This window comes from Pipistrellus hanaki (assembly GCF_964339955.1).
Source record: "Pipistrellus hanaki genome assembly, chromosome: 3".
Taxonomy (NCBI): domain Eukaryota; kingdom Metazoa; phylum Chordata; class Mammalia; order Chiroptera; family Vespertilionidae; genus Pipistrellus; species Pipistrellus hanaki.
In genome coordinates, this window is record NC_140505.1 from 181226221 (window position 1) to 181240451 (window position 14231).

A 14231-nucleotide genomic window follows, 5' to 3' on the forward strand; every position below is an offset into this window, starting at 1 on the left:
AAAGAAATAGGAAAGAAATGAGGAGTGGAAATCACCGAGGCGCCCGGGTGCCTGTGCCTGGTCCGTTCCGGAGCCAAGGAGCCCACAGCCCTGCATGTCCGGGTGCCCTTCCCAGGCTATATCGCTGATAGCTACATGCGCTCTGTGACTCATCTCCCCCTTCTCTCCCGATGAAAACATCCTTGGCCCCGGCCTGTTGTTCAGTAGTTAGAGCATCAGCCAATGAACCGAAAGGTCAACAGTTCAATTCCCAGTCAAGGGCAGGCACCTCGGTTGCAGGTTTATCCCACCCCACCCCCAAATCAGAGTGTGTGCAGGAGGCAACCAATATATAGGTCTCTCTCATGTCGATGTTCCTCTCTCTCTCTCTCTCTCTCTCTCTCTCTCTCTATCCCATCCCACCCTTCTCTCTACCTCCTACTCTCTCTAAATGTCAATGGAAAAAATACCCCGGAATGAGAATTTAAAAAAAAAAAAAAAAGCATCAGTGGGGCAGACCCCAGCACCGCATGCACCATCCTTTGGACTGCCAAACCCAGTTCACAGCACAAAGCAGCTTTTAAGTTGGGTCCCCATGTCCACATACGAAGAAACCACGAGAAGGTACTGGAGCCCAAGTCCAGAGGATGGAGCTGCTGAAGCCAGACCGGCTTCCTAGTTGAGCTGGGGGCAGTAGCTCTGTGTCCTACCCCTCTGTCCCCATGGACCCGACCAGAGCGTAGGTAGCAAATATTTATTGAATAATGACAACCAAGAAGGCTTCCCGTGCTTTTCAGTTTCTATACACATGAGACATCCGAGGACCACTGAGCGCAGGGACTCGTCTGAAGCTTGTGCGAATCAGCAGGTGGGAATCCAGGCTGTGCCAGCTGCCAGGGCTCAGTGCCCTGGGACTGCCATCTCCCTCGGGAGGTTGAACCACCCCCAGGAGTGTCCCCTCTCCACATCCAGATTCCGGCTGAGGCTGCCGGTTATACCTCCTCCCTATTTCCCACTGCCATCATGGGAACCGGTGCAGTAAATATTTGGGCACATGCTACATGTTCAATAAACACACATTGGTTGGTTGGTTGACTGATTAATCTGCATGCTAAAAAGCAACTTCAGACACCACCAGTGTGAAGAGAACTGGACGCATTGATTTCCCCGCAGCCTGATCCCAGATGTCAAACAACTTCAGAGTTCACACGGCCTCCCGCGGCCTTTGTAATACGAAAGGATCGATCCCAACAGCCACTTCCTGTCTGTTTCATCATCACATCTCACTTTGTCTTCCCCCAAGGGTGTGTGAGCTCACAGCTCCCCGTCAGTCTAATAGCCTACGACGTGGAGGGTAAGGCTAAGAGCTATGCTCTCTGTCTCAATGCTCTGGGTGACATTTCCCGAAGATCAGGCCCCCTGGTCACATACTCAGGATCATCCCTCTGCTGTCCTCGAACAAACCTCAGGTTTCCTCCTTTCCAACTACACAGGAAGCACTAGCAGGAGCCGGGAGCTACTCGTCCCCAACACTGGTTCACCAAGACCTTACTTTTCCTGATGCCAACCATCTTTGCCACCACATGTGCTTAGAGCCACCGGCCAGCCCTGGGCATTAGCTAAGAGCTGACTCCGATACCAACCTCAAATAGTACTCCTTTATTAATGACTTAATTAACTTTATTACTTACCCTATTAAATCTACTTCGTTTGACCCACAAACTCCCCCAATCGCCCTTCCACGTTACTTTCATTTTTTAAAAAGTCTGTTATTGATTTTAGAGAGTGGGGAAGGAGAGGGATAGAGAGATAGAAACATGGATCAGCTGCCTCCTGAGCCCACAACCCAGGTATGTGCCCCGACCAGGTAACAAACCAGTGAACTCTTGGTTCATGGGTCAACACCCTGCCCCTGAGCAGCACCGGCCGAGCCACATTTTCCATACAGGGGGAAAATGGGCCCGAATGTGATTCTTGCCTTCCTTCCCTATAAAAAAGTTATATGCCCTTAAGGAATTTTATTAGTTTCTCAGAAACTCTGTTTTTTCACCCATAAACCGGGCCATTTGTGGAGACTGGGAGCTGTTTACCCAACCCTGGCCACAGGGTGAGGGATTGCCCAGCCTCCAGGCAGTGAGGTGTCACTATGTGACTGAGCTCTATCTAACCAGTGGGACATGCTGGCTGGACACAGTGTGAGGAGCTTATAAACCCCATGAAGTCATGGACACAGTTTCCCTCAGCCTGAGTCACTGTGTGGAGCAGAGACACGCTGCCACCCCTTTATTCTCACAAACATACCCGTTCATTTGGAGAGTGAGAAATAAACATCTTGAGGTTATTTGAGAAATAAACATCTATTATAATACATCCTTGGTCTATTCAGCCTGCTCTAATGAATATACCTTTTTGGTTTTTTTTTTAGCCCAATTGGGAGGTTATCATAATTAATGAAAACTTGCAAAATACCTAATGTAGGACCAGGCATAGGGCCTGCCAATATAAGGTACTTAATTAACTTTTCCTCCTCCCTTTGTTTTCTCCTATAGCATTTTTGCCCCAATTCATTTACAAGAAAATAGAGGTTACCAGCCATTAATGGACTAAACTACACTTTATCCATATTCATCATTATATATTAATAGTTATCAACAAACAGTATATACATGTCAAATGTTAAGTTCTCTTCCTGTGCAAGATTTCATTTCATCCTTACAATCACCCTATCAGGGAGGTACAATTAGGATTTTCATATCACATGAATCTAAGACTTGGGGTGGGGTAAGTATGCTGCCCATGAAAAGCTAGCACAAGCCAAAACCAGTTTGGCTCAGTGAATAGAGTGTCGGCCTGCAGACTGAAAGGTCCCAGGTTCAATTCCAGTCAAGGGCATATACCTTGGTTGCAGGCACATCCCCAGTAGGAGCTGTGCAAGAGGCAGCTGATCGATGATTCTCTCTCATCGATGTTTCTAACTCTATCCCTCTCTCTTCCTCTCTGTAAAAAACCAATAAGATATATTTAAAAAAAAAAAAAAAAAAAAGAAGAAGAAGAAGAAGAAGAAGAAGAAAAGCTAGCACAGAACCAGGACTTGATTCCAAAGGTAATGTTCTCATCCCTTCCAAAACAGGATGCCCCTGCCCAAACCTGGCCCTCCTCCTGGTCCACCACTGGTTGCCAAAGACCCGAGTGTGCAGGTCCTACCAGACTCCTCCCTCTCCTTTACTCCCCGTGCCTAACACCCCTAACACCAAGCACGTCTCTCCATCCTGCTGCTCCTTCTGAACTCGGCCACTTCTCATTCCTACGGCATCTTGATGGGCTTGTGACTTCCACACCTGTCCCTGCTAGCTTTCCCCACCACCGCTGCAGAAGAGATGCATTCTGGCCCAGCTGGCATGGCTCAATGGTTGAGCATGGACTTATAAGCCAGGAGGTCACGGTTCGATTCCCAGTCAGGGCACATGCCTGTGTTGCGGGCTCGATCTCCAGGGTGGGAGTTGCAGGAGGCAGCTGATCAATGATTCTCTCTCATCATTGATGTTTCTATCTCTCTCTCTTTCTCCCTTCCTCTCTGAAATCAATACAAATATATTACTTAAGAAAAGAGAGAGAGGGGGGGGGAGGAGAGGGAGAGAGAGAGAGAGAGAGAGAGAGAGAGAGAGAGAGAGAGAGAGAGAGAGAGAGAGAGAGAGAGAGAGAGAAAGAGAGAGATGAAACCCAACAAAGTCCATACTTGATGAAAACCTGCCTTGGCTCTTCCTGAATGGTATGGGATGCCCCGCCTCTGTGCTGCTGTCCATGGTACCACCAGTGCGGACATGAAAACATTACTGACAGTTTCACTGCTCTGAACAGTACACCACCTGAGGCAGCAGCCTTTCTCAATGATGGCTGCGTGTCTGCCTGGCTGAAGAGAACAAAACCCTCTGCCCTCCTGGGATGCTCCTCTGCGTTGAGGTCTCTGGTTGCTTCGTGTGTCTGGCAGATGTTTGTTGTAGAAAGAGCATAGACTAGAATTCAAAGAGAATCCTAGCTTTGTATACAAAATCTGCCACTTACTATTATAGCATGACAAAATTAGCTGTCTTCTCCGAGTCTCAATTCTTCATTGTTTTACCTCAGTAGGTAAAACAGGAAGCTATGAAGGGCTATCATAGGGTTAAATGAAATGATATAACAAAACAAAACAAAAAAAGGCTTGGCATAGTGCCTGGCACATTAGGCAAATACCAGTTTATCTCTCCATCTCAAAGTTGCAAACACCAAGAGGTCAGATCTTACCCTTCTTTCTTTCCCCACCCTGCCTGGGGGACACGAACCAGGTCTGATAAATGCTGATTTGATTGGTTAGGTGATCAAGATCTCCAGGAAAGTGAATGAAGCTTTCTTCCCAGCCACCTGCATTCAAGGATGTCGCAGAGAGTACGGGTAACAGGCAAGGCCACTCCCAAATCCGGCATGCCCCCTGCTGACCCCAGCCAATGCACAGCTTGCTGAAGCCCGTATCTCTTGTAGCAGAAAGACAGATGTGTGCATACGCACATGTGTGAGCACATACACCTATGTGCAAACATCAAAGTAGCTCAATGTTCAACACATCACTGGAAATGCTGAACAATCATGAGCATGAGGAACAAGAAAAAAAAAAAAAAAAAAGCACAAGAGAACTAGATTGGAGTAATGACCAAGCGCTCACACACCGCACAGGCAGCTGATGAAAAGCTATACACAGCGAGGCCTCAACTGCCCAGGTTTCATTTAAGTGACTTTTTTAAGTAACGGAAATCCTACTGTTTTTATTGCTAAAACGTTTAGTTTTAACTAAGTGAAAAGACACGTAGTCCCCGGTCTTATAATCCATATCGTAAATACATTCTAATTTTTTCTTAATGGGCCCGGTTAATTATGTGTCCCCAATCCTGGCACTGCGCCTGGCAAAGGCACCGTGTAGCATTAAATCTGCCTGGGCCGCAACAGCACTATGTGTGCCCTGGGGAGCTTCTGGGTGTTCAGGCAACCGGCCGCACATGGTGATCCATGGCAGCTTGTGGGGTGGACACGGCTCTGCTAGGTTCTCCTGGAGGTCGGGCTGTCTCTTCTCACTCATGGTTCTGGGCAGTTTTTCACACTCCTCTTTTAAATGCTCTGTTGTGTGATACCCTCTAGCTCAGGGATGCGCATGTGTAGCTGCTCATAAGAATGTGTTGGGAGTCCTCTGGTTCCTCTTCTCCCCATCATAACTCCTGGAAGTGAACGTGACCCTGTGATGACCTCTGGCCAATGAACTGTGAGCAAAAGCCTTTAAAGGCCAGAACATAATCCCCCAGGTTCCAGCGTCCTCTGGCCACGGGGCTCTATGGCATTCCAGGCAGCGGGACACACCTGGGTCCCAGAGTCGGAGTAACACAGGGCAGGACCACTCTTTCCACATACACATGCCAACCACTGATAGTGAATGTGTTACATGAATAAGAAATAAATCTTTGTTATTAAACCACAGAAGTTGTAGGGGTTGTTGATATAAACAGCACGACCTAAGCCAACCTGATGAATATAAACAGTATACAATGAGAATGACAAGTTCACAAGTTAACTGTCAAGAGGCTGTCCAATGGGAGAAATCACAGGCTTATATTCAGATCATGACACAGACTGCGGCTGCCCCAAGGCTGTGCTGATGGGAGTGCTTAGGTGTGTGGGTGCGTGTATACATGTCCAGTGTGCCAGGGTGGCTTCCTGGCAGCCACAGTGAGGCTTACTGGGAATAGAGTCCACAGGATCTGTAAGCTGCCCAAGGGACAAGAAACCAAGTATTTCCTCTCGTTTTTCCAGAACCTAATACAGTGCCTGGTACAGAGTAGGAGTCAATGCATATTCATCTATGCTAATCATCTTGCTAGGTATCAGTAAGGAAAAAATATCTACAAGCAACTTGTAATTGGCAAAGGAATCAGGCCCAGCCATCCTTGTAAAGCAGAGCTCCACCTACCCTGTCAATCAGTTAGCTCCACCCCCTCTGTCAGTTAGCTCCACCCAACCTATCAGTTATGTCCAATGACTAGGTGTATTCCCTGCCCTTGCCCCCACACCTGAGGACAGAGCCAAGCCTCATGCCATGAGCAGAGTTACTGTGGACTGATGCATGAGCACATATCAGACAGACAGATATCTGTGGTTTTTTGCTTTTTATGACAGTGGTTTTCTTTTACTTTTTTAAAAATTTTACTCTTTAATGTTGAAAGTACTATATATGTCCCCTTTTTTCCCCACTGACCTCTCTCAGCCCACCCCCATTCCCCATCCCAGGCCTTCGCCATGCTGTCTGTGTCCATGAACCACAGGGGTTTGCTTTAGATGGTAGTAAAGTTCCTGTAACACAAACTTGGTGGCTTAAAGCAACTTAAACTTATTCTCTCAGAGCTTTGGAGGCCAGGCAGCCGGAAACACGGACCCCGAGAGGCTGTGCTCCCTCCCGGGGCTCCAGCGCAGAATCCATTCCTGTCTCCTCCAGCTCCCAGAGCTGCCCACAGTCCTGGACATGTGGCCTCCGGACTCCCATCTCTGCCTCCACGGGGACATCACCTTCTCTTCTGTGAGTGGAGGCTCCCCCTGTGCCTCCCTTTTCTAAGGACGCCCCTCATTGCAGTTGGGGTACACCCTGGTGCACCAGCATTCTCTCCTTCTCCCAAAACCATCCACTTGATGCCATCTGCAGCAGATCTTTCCAATCAAGTGGCACAGGTCCCAGGGGTTAAGACCTGTTGTCTTTGGGAAACGTTTTTCCACCTTTTTATTTTTCCCCCTCATTTTTAAGGAAAATCGAGAAATATTTAACCTTTCAAAGCAATGACTAAGAGTCACAGGTCTGGACTACCCAGGCTGGGGGCAGCCTTGGAAACAAGCTCATTCCGGCCTCTCTCATCTAAAAAGAGGAGACCAGGGCTGAGCGCCTGGATGACCCAGAAGGCCCAGCCTAGCCAACAAAAGCTCCTTCAACCCATGACTTCTGCCGGGGCATTTCAATGAGGTCACTGAAAAGAATAGTCCATTACCCTCCCACACGCCCCCCCCCCAAAAAAAAAAAATTAAAATTGTGGCACATCTCCTGCATACAATGAGCCATATCTCTCCAAAGAGATAGAACCGACATAAAAAGCAACCTCTGAGTCAGCCCCACAGACTAAAAATAAAAAGTGACAAGAATGCTGGCCTGGGTTCACACCCGGTCAGTGGGAACCCGGGCCTGTCCCCAGGTGGCCCTCCCAGAAGGCCTGGGAGGTGTGGGAGGCGGAGGAACGGGATCGAGGCTGCTCTCGAGGAAGATAAAGCTGGCATCCCGGTGCACAGCGGAGAGGAGCAGAGATGGATGAGTCATGGAAACCGGAGGGAAGCGAGATCTGGGTCCACCTCCGTGGTTCTCCAACCGCAGGGAGCCTCGGAATCACCAGGAAGCGACTGTAAAAGCAGAGACTCTGGGCCCGCCCTGGAAGGTTCCAGTTCTGCAGATGTGGGTGGGACCAAGGATGCGCATTTCTTTTCTTTTTTTCCTTTTTTAATATATTTTATTGATTTTTCACCGAGAGGAAGGGAGAGGAATAGAGAGCCAGAAATATCGATGACAGAGAAACATCGACTAGCTGCCTCCTGCACACCCCCCACCGGGGATGTGCCCGCAACCAAGGTACATGCCCTTGACCGGAATCGAACCTGGGACCCTTCAGTCCACAGGCCGAAGCTCTATCCACTGAGCCAAACTGGTTTTGGCAAGGACGTGCATTTCTAACGAGTTCCCAAGTGCTGGGAAGCTGCTGGTCTGGGAGCAACACTTGGAAAGCCACTGTTCTCTCGAGGGCCTGGAAGCAGGAGGGTGAGGAGAGGGGAGAGACGTTGTAGAAATGAAACAAAAGGGGTGGGTAGCAGAGAGTACTGGGAAAACTCCTAACATGTTGGCAGATGAGAGGAAACGGGGTGGCAGAAAGGGGCACGGTGGTACCCCCTGGAAGAGTGTGGCAGAGAACCTTGAGGGAGGAAAGATGGAGAATTCTGCAGGGGACACAGTAAGTTTCCAGTGGCCACAGGACAAGTGGGAACAGATACCCACAAAGCAGGTGAATGCACCCCAAGAGGCCACCGAACCAGAGGGGACCTGCCTCTGAAGGACAGGAGGTGTCCGTGCAGGGGACTGGATGGGTGTGCTCAAGAGCTAGGCGGGTCCTGAGGGTCGTTTTCCAGAAAATATGGGGAGGGGGCCTCTGGAGAAGGGGGCCATGGCTGGAGTCTGATGCCGAGTTCAGGAAGGGCGAGGATGGAACAGAGGTGTTTATACCTGACAACCAGGTCACCAAGGAGACATCCAGCAGCCTGTGGGGCAAAGGCCAGATTCTGAGGGTCAGGCTGGAAAAGGGAAAGCCCTGCCTCAGACTGTTCTTGACGCCTGGGGATGGAGGATGTAGAAGGAAGCCAGGCTGAGAGAGGATGGGTTTTATGTCTCGGCAGTGAGGGACCACTCTCTCTAGAAGTAAAAGAGCCGACTAAAGAAAGAGATGGACATTAAAGAAAGAGATGGACGAGCTAGGAAAGAGGAGTGGTGTAGTGTTTTTTGGTAAAAAAAAACAAAACTGATAACGACTCCAAGGTGCCTTCGATGTCAGCACCCAGTGTCCCAGGGGCTCCCTCAAAAGGAGCAAACTTGCTTCCAAATCCCCAATCCCTCATGTAGAGCCTGACACCAACAGCATCCTTAGTGAAGGATCACGGGGTGAGTGAGTGAATGCATGCATGAATAAACGCAGGCATGGAATGGAATAATGCTAGAATGAGAAAAAGCATTCCCATCCATTATAGAATGAATTATATAACAAATATAAAAATTTTATGAAATCAATACAGAAAAACAAACGGAAAAGAGGGTCAAACACCAAGGTAGGTTCAAAATACGCCCTACCTTCAGACGTCTGATGCTTACACTAAGCCAATTCTAGCATTTCTACTTGAAAAACATCTCTTCTGAAACTTAATCCAAACATAGAAAACACAGCTGCCGCTCTACCCACCTTATGCCAACACTTTCTTCTTCTCCCCAAGGACAGAGGAATTGCTAACCAGAGAAATACTCATTTGCCCCCTCTTAAAAGTGCGAGAATTCACTGGGGATAAAAAAGAAGGAAAGAATTCTTTGCACATAAAGTTGGCGTGAGCCTCCCCACCCTTCACTCAAACACCAGAGCCTCCTTGCCAATCCCACTTTTCATTCGGGGCCCTCGCACCTGCTAGTCCCTCCTTCTGCCACGCTCTTCCCGCTTATCCAGGCAGCGTGCTTCCTTGCTTCCTTTAGGGCGGTGGTCACTTGCTACCTCCTCCGAGAAGCTGTCAGTCATCTCTTTCCAAAGCAACATCCGCCCCTCGCACATAGCCCAGCTGCCATCTGCCCCTCACACTGTTAACCGGCCTCACGTTCGCATCTCGACATCTCCTGCACTTGACATGTTTCAAGCTTGTTGGTTTGTTTACTGGAACATGAGATCCACAGGAGCGGAAGCTTTCCTTGTATTCCCAGGGCCTACTGACGTTCCTGGTACATAGTAGGTGCTCAGTAAATGCTTATTAGGTGAATAAATCCACTACCGTACCTCCACAGAATTCTCCCAGCCTTCAGAGTCCCCGTGAGGGCTCCCGGAGAAATCTGTGGGAGCAGTGGGAGCTTGCACCTGCACCGGCACCGCCGTAATCAGATGAAAACTGATGACTGGCAGAAAAATCCAGCCACCATCTGGCTGTTCAAGGACCCCTCCCGGGTGCTGACAGCATTGTCATTCACGATAATGAAGATGAAAACCAACAGTGAGCCAGGGGGACAGGTTCCCGGGAGGCAGCCTGGCTGGACTTAACTCCTTCCAGCCCTGAGAAGGAGCCGCCCTCCCCGAGGCTGGAGGCAAGCGGAGGACCTGTCCCAGGAAGGGCTGAGATGGAGAAACTCTGAGCAAAAGAGCCTTGGCAAGCTGCTGGCGGTGGGGAGGTGAGGAAGGCTATCGCGATGACGGGTGGGACGGACCATGTGCCCATCAGTCAACAAGGTCCTTCGGGCTGGCAGCCAACTATGCTTTCAGCTCATTTATGAAAGCGCTGGTGTGTGCGTCTACCCTCTAGGCCTGAGGCTCAAGGCCTGAGAACAATGGCCCCTGGGTCTTCAAGGGACATTCCATCACTGAAGTTTCCAGAAAGAAGAGTCCAGCGTAAGCAGTTTCCATGAGCAAGTGCTGGCCACCCTTGATTAGGAAATAAAACTGAGGGGAGTTCCAGGGAGAAGAGGAAACCACCGCTAGGCAGATGCCAGGCGAGGGAGCTGGCGGCCGGGCATGACCTCCTTCTTTCCAGCCTTCGAGCCAAGGAACTGTCAAGGACACATTTCCTCAGTGAGAGGCAAGGACGTGAACCAGTGCCACGTGGCCTCATTCTGAATCCATCCCTGCCTCTTGAATGACTTATTTAACGCCTCCACACCTCAGTTAAGATAAAATGAAGATTGCAACAAGTAACTACTGGGGAGTTACGTGTGTTCACTTATGTCAAGCAGGAAAACAAGCATTCTAGAGGTCAGAGATGATGAGATGATGATGGTGATAGTCATGGTGATAATGATGGTGAATTATAATGATGATGGTGATAATGACAGTGAAGTAGAATGATGGTGGTGATGGTGATAATGATGGTGGTGGTGGTGGTGGTAATGATGGTGAATTATGATTTTGGGTGAGTGATAATGAATATGATGGTAAATTAGAATGATGGTGGTGATGATGATAATGGTGGTGGTGGTGATGATGGTGATAATGATGGTGAATGATATTGACAGTGGTGATGGTGAATTAGAATGAGGGTGGTGATAGTGATAATGATGGTGGTGGTGGTGATGGTGATGGTGATAATGATGGTGGTGATGGTGATAATGATGGTGAATTATGATTTGGGGTGATAGTGATAATGAATATGATGGTAAATTAGAATGATGGTGGTGATGATGATAAGGATGGTGGTAGTGGTGATGGGGTGGGGTGGTGATGGTGATAATGAGCACAGAGTCTAGAAATTTCTTTTGAGAGATGAAAACCACCTTTTGAGCATGGGCTACGAAGTTTCAATTGCATGTACGTGCATGCCCGCACGTGGTATTTTGTGGAAGAGCCACACTTGAGGGCAAAAGAGCCATATGTGGCTCGAAAGCCGCAGTTCGCCAACCATTGCCCTAACCTGATAATCCTTTTACTGTTTACCAGACTTAACCTTTGATATGCCTGCATGCATTTCTAAAGGTTAAATGTGTATTCAAGTGAATAAAAGCAAATGGGACCCAGAAGTCAGGGAGCCTCTCCACTAGAAAAAGGTTTCCGCCTGCCCCCTTGCCCCCTACCCCGCTCCATGCCTTCTAAATTCATATTTCTTGTCTAGTGCATTCGTTTGTGCACAGACCCTTCTCCAGATCCCGAATCCTCGCTACAAACGGTTGCAGCAGGTCAGCATCCAAATTTCCCTCTGAAGTCTGGGGCCAAAGCTCTTTCAAAAAATAACCACGCTCAGGGAGGTGTGTTTTGCTCTTCACTCAGATGAGAATTCACACCACGTCCACCTCAATTACACTGGTCCACTCACCACCAGAGGGAATTCTGGATGGAGTTCCATCTCATTCTCTCGCTGCTGCTTAAGCTTCAATTGTAACGTGTCTACAAGGGTTTCATGTTGTTATAACACTGGATCGCTAGAGAAGTGTTTACACACTATGTGGCATCTTTTAAACATTTTCCTCATTTCCAGTGCTGCATGGTGGGGTCTGGAACAGCAGGCATGACTGTACAAACCCCTCTGCCTGTCAACCCCCAGAGCCACCTGAGGCTGATTCAACATGGACTGACCAGCCCTGCTGCCTGCAAGAGGCTGCAAGGACTTCACACCTGTGACGGGAGGAGGAGGGGTGCGTTCACAGTCCCATTAATTAATGCACTGGATGGCATTCGAGGCAGAACCAGAAATCCAATAGAGCTCCCCAGGCTCGAGGGTCTGAGCTACTACTACCAGAGGCAGGTGAGGAATGACATTGGGGGCCTGGCAAAGCTACAGGGACTCATTCATTCACACGGAGACGCACTGGCTCTCACTGCGGCTGGACTACAGGAGGGTCCATGCAACTAAGACTATAATTCTGAGATTCTACTAAGTCAGAATCCAGGCTCAGCAGCTCATGGGCATGGATAAATCCCTCCAGCTCTAAGCTGTGGGCTACCACCTGAAAAGAGAGCAAGTGACAATGTCCACAACAGAGGATTAGAGGAAAGAGAAATGGGATCAAGCAAGTATAAGCTCTGGTTGCCTAGACCCGACACCTACTAGGCACTCGCGTGATGCTACTTAGATGAACAAGGTCACCGCTGACTGGGAAAGAACATGCAGGCAAGGCCAGCAGGCAGGAGTCACTCCATTACTCTCATCCTCCCCGCTGGGTGAGCGCTGATCCAGTGGACATGGCAGGTCAGGAGTAGAGCTCCGGACCCCTATGAGGGATTCGGTCAAGCCCTTCAGCCGTTTGTGTTGTGTGTGTGTGTGTGTGTGTGTGTGTGTGTGTGTGTGTCTCCACATGTGCATAAAGGAGCACTTCTGGGGAAGAGGCCACACTGTAACAGCGCCTTGAAGAAACTCACACCCAGGCAAGGTTGCCAATGACCAGCGTGGCATCCGGCACGCTCCTCTAGGAGAGAAAATAGATGTTTCCTCAAAACCTGGGAGAGAAAGTCCCCATCGTACATGGGTTGAATGAACAAATAAATGATGAACTAATAAACATCTTTTAAGTGATCAGGAACAGAGAGCATTCTCATCGTTCTACCAAAACTTGTCCCAATCACAAAAGCAGACCATGCGGTGAGAATAAGATTTGGCCACCTCCGGAATTAAAAGGTGAATGCTACAGGGACGCATTGATTCTTAATGAGATCCGTAATTCCCCAGATCTAGCCCGTCATCCTTAAAATGTCTCATTTACATGAATAAAAAAATTACCGACTACCCACCAGGTGGGAGGCACCTTCACACAAACACACACACCCTGATTTTTAAAAATGTATTATTATCATTATTTTATTTTACTGGTTTTAGAAAAAGAGGAAGGAAGAGGAATACAGAGCTAGAAACACAGATGAGAGAGACACTGATTGGCTGCCTCCTACATGCCCGCTACGGGGGATTGAGCCTGTAACCCGGCATGTGCCCTGACCAGGAATCATATCAGTGACCTCTTGGTTCATGGGTTGACACTGAACCACTGAACCACACCGGCTGAGCCACATTACCTCTTTTTATCCTCACCACATGCACTCTATAGACAACCAAGATCCTTCGTTTCTTCAGATGAGGTCGCCCAGTCCAAGGAAGTGGGGCTCCAGGCTTTAAACTCAGATCCTTCCAACCTGAAATCCCATTCCCTCTCTGCTGCCTCTGACATAAAAGTGTCATTCCAGTCACAGATGGATTACACAATCACTATAAAATGACCCACAGGCCAGATCACTAAAGAGTACGCCTGTACAATCCTCTGAATTGCAGAAGGTAAGAAACTATACAAACCAACAGAGGAAACTATCCAATGTGAGGAACACACATCCCATGAGGATTCTACCCTACTTCACATTTAAATATAAAAATATTCAATGGAATAGGTGCCCCCCAAAATGGACAGTCCTTACTTAAAAATCTAGGAAAATTAATAGAAGCTACATAGACTCAAAAAATGGATGTAATTCAGAAAAACAAACAATGTCCTAAAAAGAAAGACGGCTTTTGAAGTTTTACCCAAGGTCCCTAAGAATTTCTTTTACATGTGTTCAGTTAAAAGGATTTCTGGAAGCCAGCTCACTTTGGGACAGTCCTGAGCATGTTATAGAGTATGGTCCGATCGCTTACGCGAGCTTTGATCCCTGAAATGAAGTTGCTGCTCCTTGTCTGATGGGAACAAAGTCAAAATTTGGTTCGAAAGGTGCTACAATAGTTTCCTTTGCAAATACCCAATATCTGGCACGGTTTTCAGCACTTTGAAAATGCTTTTGCAGCCCTGGCCGATGTGGCTTAGTTGGTAGGAGCATCGGCCGGTAGTATACCAAGGGCACATACCCAGGTTGTGGGTTCGATCACTGTCGGGCACATGGGGGAGGCAACCAACCAATGATTCTCTCACATCAATATTTCCCCCCCCCCTCTCTCTCTCT

At 48.4% G+C, this 14231-nt stretch overlaps 1 protein-coding gene across 5 annotated transcripts in view; it reads right to left on the bottom strand.

Annotated features, from left to right (window-relative positions):
• LARGE1 (LARGE xylosyl- and glucuronyltransferase 1) overlaps positions 1-14231 on the bottom strand; it is a 384477-nt gene that overhangs the window by 307097 nt on the left and 63149 nt on the right. The gene's annotated exons all lie outside the window — the stretch shown is intronic.